The sequence below is a fragment of the Triticum dicoccoides genome, chromosome 3B (genome assembly GCF_002162155.2).
Source record: "Triticum dicoccoides isolate Atlit2015 ecotype Zavitan chromosome 3B, WEW_v2.0, whole genome shotgun sequence".
Lineage (NCBI taxonomy): Eukaryota > Viridiplantae > Streptophyta > Magnoliopsida > Poales > Poaceae > Triticum > Triticum dicoccoides.
In genome coordinates this window covers 787838311-787846107 of record NC_041385.1, presented here as the reverse complement: position 1 = coordinate 787846107, position 7797 = coordinate 787838311, and the positions used below count along the sequence as shown (strand labels likewise).

General features: G+C 42.9%; 1 long non-coding RNA gene across 1 annotated transcript; it reads right to left on the bottom strand.

The window, feature by feature from the left end:
- Nucleotides 1-2304: 2304 nt before the first annotated feature.
- LOC119278491 lies at nt 2305-3494 on the bottom strand. The gene is made up of 2 exons (XR_005137817.1): nt 3319-3494; nt 2305-2561 (listed from the first exon to the last, which is right to left on the bottom strand). It is a non-coding gene; the product is annotated as an uncharacterized LOC119278491 (long non-coding RNA).
- Between the last annotated feature and the right edge of the window lie 4303 nt (nt 3495-7797).

Genomic DNA, 7797 nt, shown 5'->3' with positions numbered 1-7797 from the left:
CCCCTCTCCCGCCCCCAAGACCTCAAAATAGCACAGGCAAACTCAGGCCAAACCCAGTGCGCTGTGGGCTCTTGGGAGCGCTGGTGGAAGCAACAACCAATCCTATCCCTCCACGCGTTCCTTTGGTCTGATAATTGTCCTGGAGGGCTCCAACCGCCGGAGATGCTCTTAGTTTAAATGGCTTGCTCATGCAGGAGTGTACATACTCTTAGCTAGCACCTGAGACCTGTCGGCCTGCCGTGCCCGTGCGGCGTGCCCTAAGCCCTTGCCGTGCCGCCTCTCTCAGTCTCCTGAACAGTCAACCGATCAGTCTTCCTTTTTAGTAAAGTCAACCGAGCAGTCGTGATTCTCATTCTCGTGAACTTGGATTGATCAGTGTGCCCTGGGTTAACCATGTGCGCTGAGCCCATGAACACGGCCCATCACACCATTGGCAGTAACCAAGCCCAACACCTCAGCGGCCTCATACCAAAACCTGAAAATTGTGCTGGGCTACTTATATATACTAGTACAAGGCACATGCCTTGCACGTATAAATTTAATGATTATTGATGGAAACAATGGGAAAACCTGGATCATATTTGAAAACGAAATTATAAAAGAAAATAATAACTATTTAATTATAACACTTTTTTTGCAGGGATATTTAATTTTAACACAGATTAAGCTTTTACTTTACTTGTGTCTGTCGGCCATTGTAAGCGTAGCAAGCGACGTTAGCAACTCAAAATACCCCAAGCATCTGATTATTCATTTGGAAAAATCCTAGAGTACTTGTGTTTGTAATCTGATAACCAGGCGGACACAAAAAATCAATTATAGGCGTGCACGTGTATGAACTTTATTACATGAGAAAAAGAAGCAAATTAGTAGTAGTATTAAGCATATGATTATTCATACTAAATAAAAGCTCTTCAAGTCAACATTTCGTCATACTGATGCTGCATGCGTTTCTTACACACACTCTCTCTCATCACGTGTAGCAGTGCTTGCCAGGTGAAATAGCTTGTTAGTAGTAGTACTGTAGGGCAGCACTCTCTTACAGGAGCCTGCCAGAGATTTCTAGGTGCCAGTGGCCAGCGGGGGAATCTTGACCCTTCGTGTATTCTTTGTCACATTGCAGCAAAAGGGTGTGCCGCACGCGAATCCCAGCACCGCAAGCCGTCAGATTATTCTATCCAATGGTGTAAAAGTGCCCACGTAGTTCTTTGTCTAAATCAATTGAGTGTGAGCCGTCGGTTTACAAAGATCCAACGGTCTATATCGCTCAATACTCGTACACTATATAGGAGTATAGACATAGTATATTAGTATTTTTACGGCAGCTTAGGTATGGCATTAGCCAGACCTTGCCATATTGTAAGCTTCGCCCCTGGACCTGTGTAAATTCCATTGCATACAGTAATGGCCTGCTTACTTTGAAGGGGTAAGTCTATGTAAACCGGATACTTTTTGTCTCTAATTATTATAAGGTAGCCTTACTATGACGTAGACCATATTTTGACTTCTCGCAAAAAAAAAGTAGACCATGTTTTGACTAAAACGGGCCAGATGGCCTGGTTTTGACCGCCACGTCAATCAAGTGACTAACGGCACCCGCCGTCTCTCTCTCTCTCTCTCTCTCTCTCTCTCTCTCTCTCTCTCTCTCTCGATCTCTCTCGCATTATCTTGATCCCTTTTCTCATTCACGAACCCTAAACAGAGTGGTGGCGGCTGTGATTCGCTCATGGGCGGCCTTGGTGGGCAGTGAGGCGTGGCTAACTATAGCGGTGGTGGCGGTCGTGGCCTGCCGGTCATTGAGGCCCGCGGTTGCTGGTTGAGCACGGCGGTGGCTGCACTTTGGTGGCTGGCTAGGCACGGCAGCAGCGGCCTTGACGGATGACAATGTGCTCGATGCCGGAGGTACTTTTTGCTTGCAGCCGTTGTAATCTTCCATTTGTGAATAAGGACATGCCACACATTCTGCTCGTGTATCTTTTGTATGATTGGGTAGTCACATGGATCCCAGAGAGGTGATGTTCATTAGATTTCATTTTGGCGTGCAGTTTTTGAGTGATGGGAAACCAGTGCAATTTAATGGCCTATTTTCTGGAAAAGAAATGTTCTATGGTCTAAAAATAAGGTTGCTTTAGATACACTGCTGATAACTCAAATGAGCCTGCAAATGAAAATTGCATGCACCCATGGACAGAGACATACAATCTTTTCAATGCACAAGACAGATAATAGACTTTCTCAAAATAAAAAATGACAAACAATAGATGATAAACATTATATTTGCAAGCATAAGACAGACAACAAACAATATGAAATTTTTTAAATATTTTTATTAAGATTAGCACACGCTCATCACAAGCATACAATTATTCAGCATTGCATAGCTCAGGAAGAGAACCATCAATGAGTTTTACTGGTCCTGTCTAGGCAGCAACAAAGCCGATCTACGCTCCCCTTACAACGGGGATGAGGGACACGGAAACCCATATCCACGCACATTTCCCAGCATGTAGTACGCTCGAAACATGGATCCATCCGCACGCACACCGGCGGTTTATTAGGTTCTGCAAAATACACATGTAGTACACACTTATCAAACAAGTATTTTTTTTGATAGGTTGATACAGGTTTGCTTATGCACACCACCTTATAAAAGTGTACAACTTGCGTAGAAGACCAAAGTTGGACATTAAGAATTAACCCTTCAATCAAAAAAGGCTAGTATATAGTATTTTATGTCCAATTATATCATTTCAATGTTTGATCCGCAGGCTGCTGCAGCAATAGACATGGGTAGCACCGTCGAGGGTGGACTTGTTGCAAGCCTGTCGCGCCATAATGGTTTCGCGTACGCCCGCCACCCGCTAGCGATCAAATTTGGTACAAAAACTCTGATCTTTTAAGTCTCCTACCCTACACTAATTTGGGCCATGTAATGGTCTTCAGTTTAAATTTTGTGATCAAGCTCTGTTCTACCTTCCGTACTAGCTACTCAAAAAACTAAAACACACTCCATCAAATATCATCACGATTAGGGCTATCAATAATTGAGAAGACTACGAGGGCATGTTGGCAGGCCACGGAGCAGTGGTTGTCATAGAGAAGGCTAACCATTGTTGATTCTAGATTTAGCGGGTGCCACAAGTTGGCTATGGTCTGTTGATTGAGCTATCGAGAAGATATGGGTTATAATTAATTAATCATCATTGTACACAAATATCCTTTTTAAAGCAATTTTAACATTCATGTAAACTTTTCTAAGTGGGTGTACCAAAGCATTACCAAATTTATGAATTTGAAATAAGAAGATGACTTGCATACCAGTGTGTGCATGGCAGGATCGCAAGGTAGAACATATCATAGCAAGCACCAGGAATGCAACAACCACAGAGCACACAGTTGTCGAACGTGTTGTAGTGCGCTTGGTGAGTGCCATCAGAACAAAGAGATTACTTCTTCTATTCTATTCCTCCTTCCTTCTTCTATTCCTATGTGTTTTTGTCTTGCCAATAAACTCTTTCGTTCACTGTTATTTATTAGAAAGGTCCAATGGAATCTTATGTATTGATCTCGCATCCAAGTATATCTTCTAAATTATTGTTTTCATATCTTTACGGTTCTACATAAATGCATACACTCTTTTATACTAATGGTATATATTTCATGTTATTTATATGTAGTACTAGTATATATATATAGTCATAGTTAAATATTAGGCAACGATCTTACATCTATTTCTCTCTTTCAATGGTATTATTACCACAATATTATAGAAGATATAGATATCTTGTTTGGTCAAATAAATTTTGCACATCTTAGGTAATGATCTCACATCCATGTATATCTTCTACATTATTGTTTCCACATCATGCAGGTTCTATATATTGTCGTGCACTCTTTTGTATAATTGGTATTTATTTCATATTATTCAAATATAGTGCTAGTTTTTATGTAGAGTCACAATGATCTTGCATTTATTTCTCTCATACAATGCTATTAATATCACATATCTTGTTTGCTCGAATAAATGCCGCGCATCTACTCTTTATTATTCTTTGTTTCAATGTTTTCTCTATTTGCATATTTTATTGTTGTTGTTGTTAGCATAGAGAAGGAACATTAGGCATCAGTTGAATTTTTTATGAGGCAAACAAATCTTATATATTTATCATGGATTTACATCTCTCCTAAATTAATATTGGCGCATCGTCAACGTTGGTGACCTTGGCGGATGTGCTCCTGGCCGTCCATGGGGCCGGGCGAACAAACCAGGTCTTCCTGCCGACCAGCGTAGAGGTGGTGCATATTGTGCCATTGCGGAATATGGACTGGATGGCGACCAACTTGTACGTGCAACCAATGAGGGACACCCCTGTAAGATAGTAGGGTTTCTATCTATCATTTGACACTAGACCAAATGGCGCACCCGAGCTACTATATACAGAAGGTCGTGTGTCCAAATACCTTCCCAACGATTTATTTTTCACATATATCATTCTCCTGTGCTGACACATGGGATCCACCTCAAGAGCAAATCAGAACAGGTTCGATGTGCTTGACCGGTTCACTTTTGAAAATAAAAACATAATCAAAACCAGAAAAAATAACCTTGAGGTGGTATGCCTACTAAGCATCATGAAAAAGTTCGAAAGGGGTAGAATGTGACGCAATTTTGCTTAATTGGGTATTTTGAGGATTTTCTTAAATTGAGATCAATTCTGTCACATTTGTGAAGCGCGGGGTAAAAGAATGACATAAACTATTTTTAAATAAAAAAATCCGCATCTATCCAAATGTGTTGTGGACTAGCATTTACTTTATTTTTCTATGGTCTTGAATGGAGGACGAAGGGAGTAGGCGATTGCGGGACCTAGCGCCATATCGCCGGCCGGTATTTGGTGTGGGAGCAGACGCTGTGGATGCTCTGCATTCCTAGCCCCGAATATAGCCCTTTGTTCAGCGACGCATGACAAGATTACTGCATGGATGCGGTGAACGAAGCTATGGCGGCCGCTCGCACACCACTGGACAAGTTCCCTTGCTAGAGAACATAAAAAGGTCGAGTAACCATTCTTTTCACCACTGGAGAAAAAACATTATTTTCCTTTTCTCTTTCATCAATTGAGATGACAATCCTCTTCTGAGGTGTATGTATGGAAAAAAACATGTTGCATTAGTAAAGACTCCTGTTGACTTGGAGCTTGTACAAAATGTCATACAAAGCCTACTTAGAGCATCTGCAACCAGACCACTGCATTTCCTTTATACTTCCCGGCGAACAACTCAGACAATGTCCAGACAGAAGAGATAAGAAAAAAAAAATCATCAACCGGACCACTCAAATTGTTTAGATATGTCCGAATTGTCGATGGACCCTCATATCCAGCCTATAGGTAGGGAGGATATGAGGGCGTCTGGGTGTGTCTGGGCAGTCCATCAAGTTTGATTTGTCCTATCTGTATCACCACTTTCTCTTTTTGTCTGTTTTTTCTCTAAACATAACCATCAATCATATGCATGTGACTAGACATATAGGAGAAAAAGTGAAGAGCATGGCTGCATGCACGCATAAATGAGACCTTGGCACACATGCCCGGACAACGTTTGAATGCGTCCGCGGATGTATAGGGGTCAAATTGTCTTGTAGATGCTTTTACATTTTGGTAATTGCAAGCCACATAGATGTTGTACTGGAAATCGAACTATACAAAATAATTAGCGAGACAAGATGATGAAACAAAAATATTTGTTGATGCTGAAATGACCTAAATATTTCTCCACAAAGAAGACGAGGCTGGTAGCCTACCATCCTTTTCATCCAACCATGGAACACAAATGGAGTTATGTCCGATGTCCTCGATCCCTATCGGCTAGAGGATTAGATTATTTGCCGGGAGCTCTATACATCAGGCACATGATTTTCTTTTTTTGCATCAGTCACTTTTGTTAATCGTTAGATCTTTACTGTATGACCGAAAACAGATCATACCCTACTCATCTCCAATCATACTTTTCTTCTTCCCCACGCAGCCGCCAGTCGACCCATCCCTAAACACCCGCCTCTGCCCCCACGGCCGGTGGCTACCGCCGCCTTCCCTCCCTGACCTTCCTTCGCCCTCCCACCTTTGTTGTCCTGGCCGCAGCCCTAGCCATTCCACTAAGCCATGGTTTGATGAACAGCTAAGGCGACCCCTCGCCCTAACCCCTATAAAAAAAATCTCACTCTTGCCGGCTCCTGCTCGTACACAGCTGGGACTCACTGTGGCCGGCACTTGTCGTTGCCACTCCTCACGTCACCGCTGCCTTCAGCCTCGTGTGAAGCGGATGTGAATGACACATTTTTTAGGTACCTATTAATTAGCAGAATCGTTATTTGCCACACTTTACTAACTGTTCTATGTTTTTTTTTATGATTGTATCACTGGCGGATGGACCCAAGTCCCCAAGTCATTGTTCAGGAGGTAAATAATCAAACTTGGAAGTAATGTGTGAGTTAAGATCTTTCCACGAAAAAAAAGATGAAAAAAGCCTTAAAACATGGTAGGTATATCTACCGAACGTTCGCCGTCAGAGTTAGCATTTGCAAATGTCCGTCTGGCAGTTTTAGTGTATTTTTGGAGGACGTGGGTGTCTTTGTGTAAAACTATCATGACATTCCTTCAATTTTGAGGGTAAAAAAAGTCATCCAAACTACACCGTAGGATCAAAATCGTGTGGCAGCTAGGCCGTTCGCTGGAAGTTTCTTCTCGGCGAACGTTAGCCAGTTACTAATTCCGAAAAAAACACATCTTCCTACCCAAATCTACAGCGATCATGGATGAGAGGACGAAGGGCGGCAGCGGTGGGAGTGGGACCTGGGACCATGGCCCGTGGACTAGTCATCCAGTTGGGGCTTTCGGTGCAGAGCAGACGGCGCGGAGGCTTGAGGTATTCGCCGGAACCTCCCTCGCGGTCTTCTTCCGGTCGTGATTGGCTGCTCCAAGTTGATACTAGATCTGATAACCAAATTCACGCCCGCATTTCTCGAAGCAAAATCCCTCCGCTGTGGATTGTCCTGTGCAGTATGGGGCTGTTTGGTTGATGTCCACAATGCTACATGCCTGACCTGAACTGTCCCTGAAGCATGCCTGATGCTTGTTTGGTTCGTGCCTGAGGAAAGAAATGCATGCTTGACATGGAGGTGCCTAGTAGTGCAATTAGCCTGGACTAGATATAAAATATAGAAGGTACAATGCTTAGCCTGGCTCAGGCCACCTTTTTCCTGCGCCTGAGGCGCGGCAGCCACTGCCTGGCAGTGATAAACAACCGTCAACAATATTTAAGCATTAAAATATAGGATGCCAGACCAGGCCACGAACCAAACACGTTGTGCCGGACTAGCCTAACCAGGCAAATTTGTCCACCAACTCAGGGAGCACTCAGGCAGCATTTTTTCTCAGGCATGATGCACAGGCCTCCAACCAAACAGCCCCTATATTCAGTTTCCCGTTTGAGTTTGTGGAATTCCCTGTATAGTCAGTAGTTATCTGCAGCTCTTCAAATGGAATGTTCTCTAATTTACATGGGCTAATTCTACTTTGAAATCGCCATTTTAACCCTTATACGCGCTCTTGTGTCCACGCTAAACTAAACGCAGCAGAATTTCCCTTTACAAGACCATGTTACAAGCTATCGGGTGCTCAACTTTGTTCCTTTGCTCAAAGGCTGAAATAGAGTGGTATAAATATTTGCAAACTCAGATAACCCCTACTCCACCCAAAGGCATTCTGCACGCAAACACAATAGTATCATTACATCGGA